Source organism: Schistocerca nitens, chromosome 8 (genome assembly GCF_023898315.1).
Source record: "Schistocerca nitens isolate TAMUIC-IGC-003100 chromosome 8, iqSchNite1.1, whole genome shotgun sequence".
In the NCBI taxonomy this organism is placed as follows: domain Eukaryota; kingdom Metazoa; phylum Arthropoda; class Insecta; order Orthoptera; family Acrididae; genus Schistocerca; species Schistocerca nitens.
The window spans coordinates 558438385-558457095 of record NC_064621.1 but is presented as its reverse complement, the minus strand read 5'-3'; the positions used below and the strand labels follow the sequence as shown (position 1 = coordinate 558457095).

The window sequence follows — 18711 nt, the reverse complement described above, 5'->3', positions numbered from 1 at the left end:
TATCTCACCAATAGTATCAAAGAAAATAATGCACCCAATAGTGACCCGAGGGCACAACGGGAGGCAAACTTGTTGCAAATTTATGTAACGCAAAGTTACGCACAAAGAAGCTTCAATTGAAGCATGTGCATATTCAATCAGTTAAAAGGAGCTAGCCAGATACAGTCCAAGTCAATTTTTGCCTACAGAGACTACACTGTAGTTACGTAGGACGTTGATAGTAAAGTGTGACATGAGTACAAAGGAGTTATTGAACAATATGCCTGAATCCGGCTGGAATGCACAAATAAAATCTAATCGAACACGAATATAGATGACTTTGGGCAAACTAATACCGAATTTTGAATATTTGTTACCATGTACGCAAATCTCACACCTTGGTAAAGAGTTACAAATGTGCTGTTACAAACAAAATTGAGCAGCGGACGTTGTAAATAAAAATAAAGGAACTTTAACAAAAGTGCAGTATTGTGCGGCAGAGACAGACAGTGACTGTTAAACCTGCAGCAATACGTCACGGAGTAGTTGTGTATAAGTAATAAAAAACTGTATCATCGCCGTGTGTGCAAGTGGACAAGGAACTAGCACGACACGAACAGTGAGCCGAAAACGGACGGTGGATCAACTTAGTGTCAAACTTTAACTCTTTGTGTGTCAAGGGACGCTAGGAAAGCGCATTGACTACGGAAATACATTTTGATTTTGTCCTAAGGTGAAAACTTGCGTGTGACTAATGACAAGTCATGACATGGTGAAGAATATTGTGTGCCCATAAAACGTGTTACTGTGACAACGATACATTGTGCAAACCAGACTAGTGAAGGCCTACTGAGTAATAACTGCCACTAACTGTGTACGTTCTTTCCCACAGCAGGAAAAATGCCTATAAGGATAGTACACTGTTTGTGAACTTGTTGCATGTTTCCTGGAGCACTGCAAGAAGACGTCGCACGGGCGAGCTGATATCCAACACGCATCCGGCTACATCAGCTATGCAGCGACCGCAGCAGCCCGTAGCAGACCAGCAGCCACGCCCCTCCGCGCCATAGCTGTCAACGCCGGGGGCGGTGACCTACACGGAGTCAGCGCGCCGCGCCGAGCGCCGCCCAACAATCACTCCGCACCGCTCACCAAATACAACATTATTGACTTTTTTGAAATGTTCACATAAACTGAATAACATGTCAATGACTTCATTTCGATAAACATTGAACATTTACTATGTATGTCCGTGAGTGATATATCCTAGGACAAGTGACCTTGTAGTGTATCACAAGAATAATAGTATCAGTTCAACCTTCTGTTGAACTGTATGTGACTGTGATATTGTGTAATTGTATAACCCCGTTTGTGACAAACTGCTAATTTAATTCAAATGAATAACTGTTAAAAGGACAATAGTGACTATAAACCAACTGGGATGGCTGGGCTCCGGCACAGTTTTGCCCAGGTTTCCTGTATGCCTACGCCCAAATGGGGGAGCCATGAACTTATATAACCCTGGGACTAAATAGAAGAGCCATTCCGTAAAACATACAGTAGTGTAAAGAACGTTACTGGCACCATTGTGTCAAAGTGTAAAAACTCTTTGCCAAATGCTGCCAGGGGGCAATGTAACGTTCCCTGGCATTTTCATGTTATTAAACAAGAGTGTATTTGTACCATATACTCCGCTCTGGGCAAGTTGTATATATCGTAATTATTGAACAAAAATATTACTGAATGTGGTATAAAATACATTAGTTATTCTCATTATATTTTTTGTTGTAATATTTCTCTGTATTTAGGATAGGAATTTTTCTGTATTTATTATGTGATTGTAAAATGTGTCAGTATTTGCGGTATCAGAGATATAAAAATTTGCCAGAAGAGAATAATATCGTCAATTCACAAAGAAATGTTAATAGTCGGCAAACGCTATATAAGCACTAAGCATTATGTATTCTTTGGTCTTCTCTGTTCAGAAGTTATCGAGGTAGGACACTGTGAAGAAGCTTTTAACGAATGTGTAGACTTCTTTTGTCTCTGTCTGGACTTAGCCGCCATTAGACGATGCGTTACGAATTAATGTGAGTTGAATTGTTGTTTGAGCTAAATATATCAGTATTTATCAGAAGTGTGAATTATTTATGTAAATTAGCTTGCCCACGTCATCTATAAAATTTCTTTAAGAATTTTTCAGCATTTTTTAGCGGTGTTGCTGGGCTGTGCCGCGACCAACAATCGCAGATCTGAAGAGGCGGCACATTTAAAAAATTATCAAACCCGTAAATCGGGAACAGATGCATAAAAATCAATAGTGAATTAAGAAATTGTTTTCCTTTTCAGTGATCCCGTGGCTGATAAAATTTCAATTAATTATACGTTTGTGCATTCGTAGGCGGATAGTTAATGTTAGTTAACATTGAAATTTAAACAGTTCGGTTCTTTAAAATAACTCAAATGCATAGTAAAGTAGGTTTGATCAGTGATAAAGATCGGCTTGGCAATAATTAAAACATTTTCTGCTGATAGAGATAATCTTGTGTTCTATGGCTAGTGCCGGGATAAAATTCAGTAAAAATTATTTAACAAAAAAAAAAATCCACTGCATTTAGAAAATGTGTGCCAAGGCCGAATGATATAAACGATTTAATTCTCAACTAAATATTCTTAATCAGTTAATATGAGTTCACGTAATTTTTAAATGTACGTAATTCTTTTGAAAGTGATTTTTTTATTACCACACGTAAATAAGAGTGAGGTTCTACAACAAAGTTCGCACGAAAGAAAATTAACTTAAAAGCAAAAGATAAAATTTATTATTATTCTTTAACGAAAAATCAATCAATTCCATTCATATTCCGACGATTTCGTTAAAAAATGGACAAATAAAAAATCTACTCCCCAAGCACTGGCAGGGGAAAACACAAAAAAGGGTTTAACTTTTACAAATTTTACTCACAGATATTTTTTATTTCTGTTATTGTACATAATTACTTCATATTGTCTTTTATATACACTACTTTCTCTTACTTTTATCTGTTTGAAATGCCAAACTGTTTTTGCCTTGAATGTATACAGTCCACTCACATAAATGTGATACTACCTATGTTCGACATCAACATCCAATAACCACACACACCAGTTGGCAGCACCAGCAGGGGAAGGTATATAAAGTTTGTTGGGGGGGGGGGGGGGGGGGAGAAGACAGTGCAGTCATCATCATAATGCAGAACTGGAGTAATTTATCTGATGTCAAAAGGGCATGATCATTATCTTACGGACCAAGGGTGGAAACATTTCTGAAACACCTAAGTAAGTTTGTAAACTGTTCACATGCTACCATGGTTTAAGTATATCATGCAGGACAAAATGGCACTATCCACAACCGGGCACGCAATTGTGGTGCATGATGAGCCGTAGACGACTGGGTTGAATGAAAGCTGTGGAGATGTGTACGGGCAAATTGATCTCCAACTATTGAGCAACTGATCACCCAGGGGCTACTTACAGTGTGCCCTCAATGACTGTTTACTGAGCATTGGTGCGTATGAGCCTCCAACGCAAGTGCCTATACACCCGTGCTGACTGCTGTTCATCAGCAACAAAGGGTGGAATTTGCATGCCAATACCACAACTAGACGCCAATTGAGGGGCAACAGGTGGCCTTTTCAGATGGATTATGTTTTACACTCCATCATACTGTTGGCCTTTGGCATCTATGGATCTACAACAATCATTGTAAAACTCCAAGCTGGAGGAGGGAGAGTTATAGTCTGGGAAATGTTTTCGTGGCACTCCCTGAGTGATCTTGTCATCCTGGAAGGCACAATGGATCAACACAAGTTTGCACGTACCCTTGTGGACCATGTCCACCCCTACAAGCAATTTTTTTTTTCCTTGGCATGATGGCATCTACCAGCAGGACAATGCAATGTGTCACACAGGTCACAGTGAATTTATGCTACTCCTTTGGCTACCAAACTCCCCAGATGTACACCCAGTCGGTAATCTGTGGGACCATCTCAATCGGGCTGTTTGGGCCACGGATTCTCAACCGAGAAACCTAGCACAGCTGGTCACAGTGCTGGAGTTGACGTGGCTCCGTGTCCCTGTCGATACCTTCCAGAACCTTACAGACTCTCTTCCTGCATGTCTGCACTGCAACAGGTGATTATTCAGGCGTGTGACAGGTGGTCACATTAATGTAACTGAAACTTCTACAAATATGAGCAGAGCTGTTTAGTTACGTGGTAGCTGCATAACACCGTTTGAGGATTTGGATTTCCACGAAAGTAATTAAGGTCCGTGTGCCATCGATATCATGTGGTATTGTTTGTTGATGTTTTGCAGGCATAAAACAAATACACGAATATAGCCGAGGTAGGTCAGACACGATAACAAACTGTGCCGCAAACAGATATATGACAAACAGACATTTACTGCCAGGATGTCTCAGCATATGCAGGCCGTGAGGGATAATGTCCTATCATTCGTCCAGTTTGATGGTTTCAGTGTGCTACATAAATGAAGTGATCCAGTTCCAGCAGGACCATTCATCGAGTCACACGAGTTGAATCGTTCAGCAATGGTTTTCCTAACAATCTGATGTCAACCTGAGTGACTGGCCTGTTCAAGAGCCTGACTGGATTTCCACTGAAAATTTGTGAACCAAAATGAATTGTCTCACGAAATTGACACTTGCCAAAACCAGCCCCCGGACATAAGGCTGGATACATGGCAGAGCCTTGCAGCTACTAAGACATATTTCCAGATGTGGAGTGCTTCCACACCTTGTTGAATGAGGCAGGTAACTGGTGCCAGTGATGGATAGATCTCATACTAACCTCAGCCATGATGTGAAACATTCCTTGTCTCACATTACTCAACTTTGTATTGCAACATTTGATACAGTTGTGTGTGTTAAGTGGAAATCTTTGAGAAGTCACTGTACTTTACATTTTATTTGTTCAATTTGTGCTACCCAACACTTGTAGTTGTTGTGGTCTTCAGTCCTGAGACTGGTTTGATGCAGCTCTCCATGCTACTCTATCCTGTGCAAGCTTCTTCATCCCCCAGTACCTACTGCAGCCTACATCCTTCAGAATCTGTTTAGTGTATTCATCTCTTGGTCTCCCTCTATGATTTTTACCCTCCACGCTGCCCTCCAGTGCTAAATTTCTGATCCTTTGATGCCTCAGAACATGTCCTACCAACCGGTCTCTTCTCGTCAAGTTGTGCCACAAACTCCTCTTCTCCCCAATTCTATTCAATACCTCCTCATTATTTATGTGATCTACCCATCTAATCTTCAGCATTCTTCTGTAGCACCACATTTCGAAAGCTTCTATTCTCTTTCTATCCAAACTATTTATCGTCCATTTTTCACTTCCATACATGGCTACACTCCATACAAATACTTTCAGAAACGTTTCGAAGGGTTTCGTACCCATCATCTTCAAGCGAAGTGTCGAGATGCTGTGTTGCGCGGTCCTATAAAGGCTCCTGGACCAGTGACTGATTCCGGGCGCCGACCAATCAGGTACCTGCGGAATCGGCCGCCGCGCCAGTGGTGGGGGGTTCGCGGTGCGGACCGGGCGTCGAGTCCCTGCCGGTTCCTAATACGTCTGTGGCCGCTGCCGTCTTCGTGCCGGAGCGTTCTCTTCTAATTTTAGTTATTGCGGGATTCCAGGCTGTACTAAGTTGGAAACCAGTGTCTCGATTGATCAGGTTGCTGTTCAACCGAATTTCTACAGCCTCTTTGAAAACTGAATCCCAAAATCCTTTAGCGTCACACAGCTTCTTCGTACCCTCAAAGAGGAAGGTGTGTCCTTCGTTAAGGCTATGTTCCGCTACCGCCGATTTTTCTGTCTGACCAAGGCGTACATTTCTAATGTGTTCCGAGCGCCTCTGCGTGATGCAGCGCTGCGTTTGTCCGATGTATTTCGTACCACATTCACATTCAATACTGTATACGCCCGGAGTCTGCAGTCCTAGGTGGTCTTTGACTGAGCCAAGTATGTCCTTAATTTCACTTGGGGCATGAAAAATTGTCTTGATGTTGTGCTTCTCCAGAATGCGGGCAATCTTGGCTGTTGGCGGTCCCGCGTATGGTAGAAATGCCAGGCATCTGGTCTCATCTTCTTCTTCTGGTGTGTCTACCTTCCTGCTCTTGTGTAGGGCGCGCGAGATTTGCGTCTCATTATAACCGTTGCTGCGGAAGGTCTTCCTTAGGTGTTGTAACTCTGCAGGTAGGCTGTCATCATCACAGATAGACTTGGCCCTGTGCACAAGTGTGTTAAGCACCGAGTTGCGTTGTGCTGGGTGGTGGCAACTCTGTGCATGAAGGTATAAATCCGTATGTGTCTTCTTCCTATACACAGCGTGACCCAAGGTGCCATCAGGGTGCCTCTTGATTAGAATGTCAAGGAAGGGCAAGCTTCCGTTTTCTTCCACCTCCATGGTGAATTGTATGTTGCTGTGTATGCTGTTGAGATGTCGCAGGAAGTCTTGCAGGTTCTCTCTGCCATGTGGCCACACGACAAAAGTGTCATCCACATATCTGTAGAAGGCTTAGGTTTCAATGGGGCGGTGTCCAGGGCTATGTCTTCAAAGTGCTCCATGTAAAGATTAACGATGCCTGGAGCTAAGGGGGACCCCATGGCTACACCATCCACTTGTTCATAAAATTTGCCTCCACACTTGAAGTAGGTGTTTGTTAACACATGCCGGAACAGCTTTATTGTGTCCTCACTAAAGCGTGTTTCGAGCAGCGCTAGGGAGTCTTCCAGCGGTACTCGTGTGAAGAGAGAGGTGACGTCAAAGCTGACAAGAAGATCTTCTTTATCCAGGCGAAAGCCTTGTAGTACCTTCACAAACTCCGCCGAGTTCTTGACATGGTGCTCACAGTGACCCACGATCGGTTTGAGCAGTTGTGCTAGGTACTTGGCTAAACCATATGTCGGTGAGTTGATGGTGCTCACTATAGGTCGCAATGGAACTCCGTCTTTGTGGATCTTAGGGAGCCCATATAGCCGTGGTGGTGCCGGTGCTCTGGGGTACAGCTTCCTGATGACGTCCTTTTCTTGGCTCAGTCAAAGACCACCTAGGACTGCAGACTCCGGGAGTATACAGTATTGAATGTGAATGTGGTACGAAATACATCGGACAAACGCAGCGCTGCATCACGCAGAGGCGCTCGGAACACATTAGAAATGTACGCCTTGGTCAGACAGAAAAATCGGCGGTAGCGGAACATAGCCTTAACGAAGGACACACCTTCCTCTTTGAGGGTACGAAGAAGCTGTGTGACGCTAAAGGATTTTGGGATTCAGTTTTCAAAGAGGCTGTAGAAATTCGGTTGAACAGCAACCTGATCAATCGAGACACTGGTTTCCAACTTAGTACAGCCTGGAATCCCGCAATAACTAAAATTAGAAGAGAACGCTCCGGCACGAAGACGGCAGCGGCCACAGACGTATTAGGAACCGGCTGGGACTCGACGCCCGGTCCGCGCCGCGAACCCCCCACCACTGGCGCGGCGGCCGATTCCGCAGGTACCTGATTGGTCGGCGCCCGGAATCAGTCACTGGTCCAGGAGCCTTTATAGGACCGCGCAACACAGCATCTCGACACTTCGCTTGAAGATGATGGGTACGAAACTCTTCGAAACGTTGCGAGAAGACGACGCCTTTACTTGGCTGATCAACCGAGAAGATTTCACGAATGGAATATGCCGAGAAAGTCTCAAATCACATCTAACATACCTCTACGGGGAGGATATCCATCGCAGCTACCAGATGCTACAGAAACTACGACTCAAGACGGGCAAGCTGCTTAGCAGACTGGCCTTCTTACAACGGTGTCGAGATAAAGAAGTGTTGCCGAAATTTGCCAACTTGCGACACCCTGTTAGCACGACAAGATCCAGACGCATACTACAACGAGCCGGTGCGGCCCTGGTGCGCGAACACATACGGGTCACCAGGCAGGAGTTAGATAAGAACGCAAGGATGCTGCTTACTCAACACCTTCGATTGGCATCCTATCTCCAACCACACACATGGGAGTGGATCGACGGAAACACATATGCAAGCAGTGAGATCCACAAGAGAAAAGCCACGGAAAAACAATGTGGCAAGTTCACCAGACTGTCTGGAGCCCGGCAACATGCCGACCACACAACCAATGCCAAGACTGTCATCAATCTGGCAGGCAAAGAACTGGACGAGACCACAATATCAGTGCTGTCGAGAGGACTTAACTTTGCTCCAGTACCCAGGACACTACCTAAGCGAGACATTATCAGCAGCATCGAGCAAGCCGTGCGCAGCCTCCCTACGGAGGCAGCTGAGGAAGTTAGGAGAGAGACGTGCAGGGTCCTGGAGAAGGCAAAAATGCCCAAGAACAACATAACTTCTGCTGAATGGAAGGCTCTTAAGGCCCTACGTGAGGATGAGGACACTGTCGTTCTAGCTGCTGACAAAGGCAATGCCACGGTGATACTGAGGAAAGAAGATTATTGGCAGAAGATAAACTCACTGCTACAAGATACTGCCTACAAGCAACTGGACAAGGACACGACAGCTTCCGTGACTCGCAAGACCATCGCCTTGCTCAATGACTCTGGACTGGAAAAGGACGTCATCAGGAAGCTGTACCCCAGAGCACCGGCACCACCACGGCTATATGGGCTCCCTAAGATCCACAAAGACGGAGTTCCATTGCGACCCATAGTGAGCACCATCAACTCACCGACATATGGTTTAGCCAAGTACCTAGCACAACTGCTCAAACCGATCGTGGGTCACTGTGAGCACCATGTCAAGAACTCGGCGGAGTTTGTGAAGGTACTACAAGGCTTTCGCCTGGATAAAGAAGATCTTCTTGTCAGCTTTGACGTCACCTCTCTCTTCACACGAGTACCGCTGGAAGACTCCCTAGCGCTGCTCGAAACACGCTTTAGTGAGGACACAATAAAGCTGTTCCGGCATGTGTTAACAAACACCTACTTCAAGTGTGGAGGCAAATTTTATGAACAAGTGGATGGTGTAGCCATGGGGTCCCCCTTAGCTCCAGGCATCGCTAATCTTTACATGGAGCACTTTGAAACCATAGCCCTGGACACCGCCCCATTGAAACCTAAAGCCTTCTACAGATATGTGGATGACACTTTTGTCGTGTGGCCACATGGCAGAGAGAACCTGCAAGACTTCCTGCGACATCTCAACAGCATACACAGCAACATACAATTCACCATGGAGGTGGAAGAAAACGGAAGCTTGCCCTTCCTTGACATTCTAATCAAGAGGCACCCTGATGGCACCTTGGGTCACGCTGTGTATAGGAAGAAGACACATACGGATTTATACCTTCATGCACAGAGTTGCCACCACCCAGCACAATGCAACTCGGTGCTTAACACACTTGTGCACAGGGCCAAGTCTATCTGTGATGATGACAGCCTACCTGCAGAGTTACAACACCTAAGGAAGACCTTCCGCAGCAACGGTTATAATGAGACGCAAATCTCGCGCGCCCTACACAAGAGCAGGAAGGTAGACACACCAGAAGAAGAAGATGAGACCAGATGCCTGGCATTTCTACCATACGCGGGACCGCCAACAGCCAAGATTGCCCGCATTCTGGAGAAGCACAACATCAAGACAATTTTTCAGGCCCCAAGTAAAATTAAGGACATACTTGGCTCAGTCAAAGACCACCTAGGACTGCAGACTCCGGGCGTATACAGTATTGAATGTGAATGTGGTACGAAATACATCGGACAAACGCAGCGCTGCATCACGCAGAGGCGCTCGGAACACATTAGAAATGTACGCCTTGGTCAGACAGAAAAATCGGCGGTAGCGGAACATAGCCTTAACGAAGGACACACCTTCCTCTTTGAGGGTACGAAGAAGCTGTGTGACGCTAAAGGATTTTGGGATTCAGTTTTCAAAGAGGCTGTAGAAATTCGGTTGAACAGCAACCTGATCAATCGAGACACTGGTTTCCAACTTAGTACAGCCTGGAATCCCGCAATAACTAAAATTAGAAGAGAACGCTCCGGCACGAAGACGGCAGCGGCCACAGACGTATTAGGAACCGGCAGGGACTCGACGCCCGGTCCGCGCCGCGAACCCCCCACCACTGGCGCGGCGGCTGATTCCGCAGGTACCTGATTGGTCGGCGCCCGGAATCAGTCACTGGTCCAGGAGCCTTTATAGGACCGCGCAACACAGCATCTCGACACTTCGCTTGAAGATGATGGGTACGAAACCCTTCGAAACGTTGCGAGAAGACGACGCCTTTACTCGGCTGATCACCCGAGAAGATTTCACGAATGGAATACGCCGAGAAAGTCTCAAATCACACTTTCAGAAATGACTTCCTGACACTTAAACCAATACTCCATGTTAACAAATGTCTCTTTTTCTGAAACGCTTTCCTTACCATTGCCAGTCTACATTTTATATCTTCTCTGCTTTGACCATCATCAGTTATTTTGCTCCCCAAACAGGAAACTCCTTTACTACTTTAATTGTCTCATTTCCTAATCTAATTCCCTCAGCATCACCTGATTTAATTTGACTACATTCCATTATCCTCGTTTTGCTTTTGTTGATGTTCATCTTATATCCTCCCTTCAAGACACTGTCCATTCCTTTCAACTGCTCTTCCAAGTCCTTTGCTGTCTCTGACAGAATTACAATGTCATCGGCAAACCTTAAAGTTTTTATTTTTTCTCCATGGATTTTAATACCTACTCCAAATTTTTCTTTTGTTTCCTTTACTGCTTGCTCAATATACAGATTGAACAACATCGGGAGAGGCTACAACCCTGTCTCACTCCCTTCCCAACCACTGCTTCCCTTTCATGTTCCTTGGCCCTTATAACTGCCATCTGGTTTCTGTACAAATTGTAAATAGCCTTTCGCGCTCTGTATTTTATCCCTGCCACCTTCAGAATTTGAAAGAGAATATTCCAGTCAACATTGTCAAAAGCTTTCTCTAAGTCTACAAATGCTAGAAACGTAGGTTTGCCTTTTCTTAATCTAGCTTCTAAAATAAGTTGTAGAGTCAGTATTGCCTCACGTGTTCCCATATTTCTACGGAATCCAAACTGATCTTCCCTGAGGTCAGCTTCTACCAGTTTTTCCGTTCATCTGTAAAGAATTCGCGTTAGTATTTTGCAGCCGTGACTTATTAAACTGATAGTTCGGTAATTTTCACATCTGCCAATGCCTGCTTTCTGTGGGATTGGAATTATTATCTTCTTCTTGAAGTCTGAGGGTATTTCGCCTGTCTCATACATCTTGCTCAGCAGATGGTAGAGTTTTGTCAGAACTGGCTCTCCCAAGGCTGTCAGTAGTTCTAATGGAATGTTGTCCACTCCCAGGGCCTTGTTTCGACTTAGGTCTTTCAGTGCTACCCAACACTTAATAAAAGTAAATTTGAAAAAATCTCAAGCAAGCCACTTTGTATAGAAATGGTGGTATAACATGATACTGTTAGAGAAAACAATATCGACCAATATAAGAACAGGTAAGCCTTAAAATAATAATATTCTCTTCATTACTGTCTCTCCAACACTTTCTGAGTTTATTGTGCAAAAGAAGTGCAGGCAGGGCATTCAAAAGCTCTTTTTCAAGTTAACATTCTTCAGGAGCTCAAGGATAGCTTTCTATGCCCTGTGCCCATTTCTGTCTGTCTTTGAAGAAACAACCACTGCAATATATGCATTCAGTGTCTTCCTCTTTAGACTGCACACCTGCAGCACTGCCCTCAATTAAATTTGTATCAGACTACAAATGACTGGAGGATTGCTTCCCATGTTTCCTTCTTTTTCGAGATATAAACTCTCACTGCTTTTTCCTTTGATTTTTCTACAGTTTTCAGTTCTTCGAATTGTTTCAGATGTTCCTGTATTGAGATGATGTTAGCTACTTTACAGATTCAGAATATGCTGATTTTACTAGGCCTGGTGGCTCTCGAAGTGGCTTGCCGATTTTGGAAGGTGACGAGGGATACCAATTGGACTCACATTTAGTCTGTTCGCTGGATCTCGCATATCAAACTCACAGTGAGTTGCAAAGTCACAGACTCTAAGTATATCCTGGGAAGAGTCCTAGTTTCCAGAGGATGTTTATAGCATTTTCCATTTATGATGTGTACATGTAGACTGAAATGTCAAATGAAGATCTGTACCAAGGCCGGGATTCGAACCTGGGTCTCCTGCTCACTTGGCAGATGCGCTGACCACTACGCCACCCTGGCACAGTGGCTTTGCATTACAGCACAGATTATCTTAGCACACCTCCCTCCTCAATCCACATTCCCATTCACACCTCAGCCCACTTGATATTTCCATAAACTCAACACTGTGCTAGGTTGTGCAGTGGTTGGCAGGAGATCTGAATTCAAGTCCTGGCCTTAATACAAATTTCTATTTGTCACTTCAGTCTGTACAGATACATCATAGATGTCCAAGACCTGAAAAGGTCTCTGGAACTGTATACCGTATTTTCATTTTCCACTGTTACTGTTCTCAAGTAGGCTGTTCCAAATATCCTCATAATAATAAAAATTGAGATTGCTACTTGACCTGGCTTATTTGCTCAACAGGTTTCAATTTCTTGGAGATAATGTACTTTTAAACAATCCCACAAATTCCACAGAAGAGGCTGTATTTTGTGCATGGAATGGATTGATAAATGGATGATGTGGACACAGTTTTTTCTTGCTTTGTCTGTCACGCAAATGTGATATGATGCCCAATAAGTATCATGACAGCAGGATCATCACCAGATGAATTCGCAAAGTTCAAAAAATTGTAAACCACTTAATAAAAATATGAATCTGAGTCCAGCTACTAGTGTGTGCTAATATGCAGTATTGTTGTGTATTAGAAATAAGCCCTCTTACGCTAGAAACCTAGTCTCAAAGCTATGTTTTTCAGTTTGAAGGACAATTCATTATAAAGGATGAAAGAGTACTTTGTACAGAATACAATCATATGACTATTGTTGCAACAGCTACTCAATTCAGATATTAAAGTCCTACAAACACATAAAAAAAACTTGAAATTCAACACTTTTAAAATCAAGGATCCTCAATATTGCTCTTCTTGTCACTGCTCTACAGCTCAGACACTGTGAAAATTGAGTTCTGACACCTCCCAACAAATCTGAGCACATACTTTAGCCAGAATCTAGCTGTCTCACATTAGGAAATTGCCCCGTAATGGGCACCTTTCCTCTGTATTAAAACTCATTTTCAGTGATGATAGTATCTTTTGGGTAAATTAAGGACAGTATCAAATCAGAACATAAACAGTAATTTTCTCAAATTAAATTCTAATTGCAGTAAGGCTAAGGGTAGTGCATTCCTTTAACTGGCACCTGTAGTTTCATACCACCAGACCACTGACATTATTGAGTTCTATTTTACTTTCAAATTATGGAGGAATGAATTATACTCTACATTGGAGAACCATATTCTACACTTGTCCTGACAACTGATAGGCTGTGCAGTTTCACACATGCTTCCCTCTTTTGGATTATAGAAGTCCAACCAGACTTTAATCTTTTTGGGACGTGAGACCTGTATACGTGGACCAATGCGGCAGTCGCTACAGGACGCGAGGCCCGTATATGTAGCCCCGATTGTTGCATTACACACCCAGCACTGTATCTAGGGACTGGCTTTGAGTATTGACACCGGACGGGGCACATCCTGACAAAAGGATAATTGTTCTGACTAATGTCTGGTAGGGATTGTCAGTGCTTACTTGCTATATGTCATCATAACAAAGAAAAGAGGAGAGACACCAAAGAGTCATTTGCAGTTTTGGAAGAGTCTCGTCAAGGAGCTTGTGGGTTACGTCAGGGCTCAACCAACTCATCGAGGAAGAGGCCATGCTCTCACCATGGTGACCTACACAGGATGGATGGCCTGTACCATGCTATCACAAGAATGGACTCTGGAAAACAGGGTGACTGTGTCGTTTGCAGTGATCGCTCCAAGCCAGGAAAACTCGTCAGTCCAACCTTTCTCTTCATGGATCTGAGTGCTTCAACAGGTATCACAAAGTAGCAAAGTACTGAAAGCACTTGTAAAATATGGTTGGCTATCGAAAAATCAATATGCCAAAGTTGTAAATGTTTGTTTTGAGCAAATTTTATGAAATTTTGTATTTTATTGGCATAAATCAAATTTTTCATCCCTCAAAATGTACTTTTTATTTTTCTTCCCAAGGACATCCCATAAGAGATAAAGTTGTATTTTATAAGTCGTTTTAAAGCTAAAACTTTAAAGAATAAGATACAACTAATTTTAATATGCATCACCTCTCAACTAAAAAAAAGTAAAAAAAATCAAATTTTTCATTTTTTTTCTATTTAACAGCACTGCCAAGTCAAAAAGTGCACGATACGGAATAATGAAAATAATATGCCAGTAAATAGCGTGTTTTAAGCTTCAGATACAAAAAAATTACACCAATACGTCAAAAATTGTAGATTTTATAAGCAACAAAAGAAATCTAAGGGATATGGAACCCGCAAAGTGTGGCCAAATTGCTCTGCTTTGGTGAAATGCGCTCCATCCTGAAAGGGTTAATAGTTATTGTCTGACAGAATTTAAATGTCTTATTCAGACATATTACAATTGAGCTTATTTTTCCCAGTGTATTCATAAATTTACTTCAAGACCAAAATTTATGATATTAAACATTTATTCCCTCTTGCTCAATGTTTCTGAACAATTTTTTCTTCTGTCTTTGCTTTCCTGCTATTTCTGCTACTTCTGTTAACAGTTTTATGCATACAGCCAAAAATTTCTCTTTGCCAACTTAATTTGGACCTGACTAGTTTAGAAACTGAGAGTAGCAGTGAATTTTACTGACCCTGAATGAAAGGGCAAAAGAGTTGCTGTTGAGCTTTGCACTTATATTTGATTGTGTAATAAGATAAAAAATATATCATTACTAGTTTTAATTATGCCAAAGAACTGAATAATTATTTGATTATTTACTGTCTCATCATCTGAAATGCGAGCTTTGTAAAAGTTAAAATTTTACTGGAAGTCTGACTGATCTAACATCACTTACTTCTCAAAATAATAATATTTTCACACTCCTATAAAATGAATGCCCTTAAAATAAATTAGATGAATTTTGTTTAAAATTTTGGGAGTTTTTTGATACAGTCTCCATTAGCTCATACTGCAATAATTCTCTTAAGGACTACACATAATATGCACAAGTGTAGTACTCATCAAGACCAGAGAAGCTACCACACAGAGACCATTGGCACCTACCACGTTGGGGACAAATAAATATTGGCCAGATGGCAGAACCAAACTCTGGTTCAGTGAATGATGACCAGGCATTTTGATGACAAACTACTCGCAGAGCAAAGCTAACATCTCATTCAGATCATTTACAGCACTGCTGTTCAAGTCACTACATTTTTATGGTTGCTGTCAATATCCTACGACTCCATGTATAATGTTTAATTGGTATTAATTTTCAGTGTTATATATTGTATGCCTCACTGGTATGATAATGTGTTGTTGCTATAAAGCAACTTGGGCATTAATGGGGCAAAAGTGTTAACTCAAACTGTGACGTGGATGTACACACCGAGAATGGCCGATGTGGGACTTAGCCATTTTCTGTGCAAACAGTTTTCTTTTGTCAACTGTACTTGTATTAAATAGGATGGGATTATATGCCCGCAGCTTTTATGTTATTTTTTTCTTTTCAGTCAGTGCACATCTTACAGTGTTTCAAGAAATCCTTCGTTCCTTCCCTCGAATCAGCAGCTTTTTTTAACAACTAGGAAATAGATAATCAATGTGTGGCACAGACGTGTAACAGTGCAGACTTGGTTAGCTTTCAGGCTACAGCTCTTTCCCTAGCTTATGGAAACACACAGCACCACACACATACCCATATGTGGCCAGCCACTGCAGCCATCACAGCTGCAGGTGGATGAATGCTAGAAAAGAGATGTAGCCACAAAGCTGGCTAAGTCTATGTTTTTAAGTGTGTACATGCACTTCACATCAGTCATGTGTACATTGATTCCCACCTTTCAACAATTTTGTTTCCATCCTGGTATCTCCATTATTTTATCAGTCTTTGAAAATAACAAGGCTTACTTTTTTTTCTCTGGTCTAGGTACTGTATACTACTTAATACCTGGCATTCATTTGCTTATATTATTTGTTTTCTGTAAATCAGTATCAGGATAAGAGTAGCACAATCTCATTGTTAGTTACCTGTAAAATAACTTTTTATATCTAAAAAAATGTAGCCTGTACTTCTGCGGGCTTCATTTCTTGGCAACATTTTGGAGAAAAATAATACTGCCTCGAAAGTGAAACTTCCAAGCAGATTAAAACTGTGTCAAACTGGGACTGAAACCTGGAGCCTTGCCTTTCGCGGGTAAGATTCCAGATGCAAGTCGTGGCTGTGCACACAGTTTTAATCTTCCAGTAAATTTCAGAACAGTGAACACACTGACACAGAGTGAAAGATTCAGCTCGAATGCAAATATTTCATCTGCTCTTCACTTGCTATGATTCCACTTCTTCCCCAACCCCCCCCCCCCCCCCCCTGCCCCATTTGCATCAGTGTATCTTCTGTTTCCAGCAGCTCACATTCTCTGTCATATAAGTGCAAATCCAGATAGTGTACTTGGTACTTTTCTTCATGAGCATCATCAACAATAAAACAATTATCTGTACACAGATTCATCAGTGAGTTATGCTAAACACTTATGAGAGAGCCTCCTTTCATGTTTAATGAAAGAAAACAACCTTTTTTTAAAAAAAAAAATCATTTTAATGTTTCTCAAAATATTTATCATCCAAATTAAACTTATACACTGGAAACATTATTTCTGCTCTGAGGCAGGTACTTCAAAAACAGTTTTTGGGAGGATTCAACTGCTTCTTGAGGCAATGCTAATCACTGTCCACACATTTTTTGTTTGGCATAAGGAAATAAAAAAGAAGTTATAGGTGAGAAATCATGTGAATACAGTCAATAAGACATTAATCTGATGTTTTCTCTGTCAAATAATCAATAGTTAAATATGCAATATGCAGCTGGCAGTGTCACAACACGACATTTACCATTTTTTTTCCTGATTTCATTGGTGACTTGTGACAAATTGTTGTATACCACCCAGCATTAACTGTTCTTTGATATACTAAATCAATGGTTGCAACATGTCCAGTGTTAAAATTACCAAATATGCAGCAACCAGTCGCAAAATCATGTTTTATTTATTCCCTTTTGCAAATTGATTTCAACTGATTAACAGCCATCATCGGTGCTTTCAACCAATATTTGCCCTGAGTAGTAATACTGTTTTGGCGCCGATGAGATCGACACCAGTATCGATCTAAGTATCATCTTTGAACCTAGCAAAACATTATCTTTGTATAGTTCCGCCATCCAGTGCTCTGTAAGCCTTACTTGTGTGAAGAGGTAAATAAATGAACTCCTGATTATAAGGTGTTGTTTGGTGTATCTCACCCGAGCACCCACCTCACTGGTGACCCCGAGTTGTAACGTATTCCGTTTTCGCCGTTTTACTGTGTCCGCGGCCTCCGTGTCAGTTATTTTTTCATGTATTACATCAACACAACATTCGAACAATGGCTTCGGCCCAACACTTAACGCTGTATTTTGTGATTGACATGCATCGTGTTGCGGGCGATGTACACCCGCCAGGACTGCAACACAATGCCTCTCACTCGTCGATTACGCCAATTTCGCCGGATGTTTTCGTGCCTGCAACAATAAGTGAGGTTAGGGGTGTGCATGACTCCAGCTATCAGATGCCTTTGTTTCTGCCACATGTGCCCTCCCTCATCGACGGTGCAGTTACCTCTTATGGATCTCTGCGCAGTGCGGAATCAATGCCAATTTCTGCAAATGCTCCGTCGGATAACCTACCACTGCCACGACAACGGTTTGCCATGCCGCAATCTGTGCAGTACCACACAGATTCCTGCCACGTGGCCGGAACTGCTTTGTTCACAGGTCAACCTCCTCAGCATCTGACCACGCCCGCGCCTGCCTCGGTTCAGCATCAGCACATGCCTTCCTGCTTCAATACCTTGGCCTGTAACAGGAACAATAACTTGTTATCTGTGCCTGACCTCCATCTCCGTCCTACTGCTACACCTCAGTGTTTTGTGCCACGACATTCTCCTTTTCCGCACACCGTTTTCAGTGAGGTGACTATGAACAGAGAACATTCACACATTTTGCCCAACGTTAGACATCATTTTCCTAACTGTGCTTTTGGACAGCCTGCACTTCCGCAGCCTCCCTGCAACACAAGTGGCTCCGACTCTGACCGCACGTCAAGTTTTCCGCGAACCGGCATGCGTTTTCAAACTTTGAACTTTCCCTCACCTGTCGTCTCCGTGCTGGCTCCAGTCGAACTTCCGCAACTGCAATTGACACATTACGGTGTCTCACCTGTGTCGGCCTTCCGCGTCATGACGGATCTCGCTCAACCACAACATGTCACCTTCACGCTGCCACCCGACCAGCCGTCATTGCCACATAGCCTGGAGACACACTCTCCTGGAATACTGCAGCAACAACAGCTCGTTTCAGGCAGTGCCCCGACGAATTCAACTCACCCTGTTCTTCCGAACGTTCTACAACGCTTACCAATGCTGCTGCCGTTCAATCCCGACAGG

General features: G+C 42.9%; 1 non-coding gene across 1 annotated transcript; it reads right to left on the bottom strand.

Annotated features, from left to right (window-relative positions):
* Positions 1-12186: 12186 nt before the first annotated feature.
* Positions 12187-12258, bottom strand: Trnat-agu (transfer RNA threonine (anticodon AGU)). The gene has a single exon. It is a non-coding gene; the product is annotated as a tRNA-Thr (tRNA).
* Between the last annotated feature and the right edge of the window lie 6453 nt (positions 12259-18711).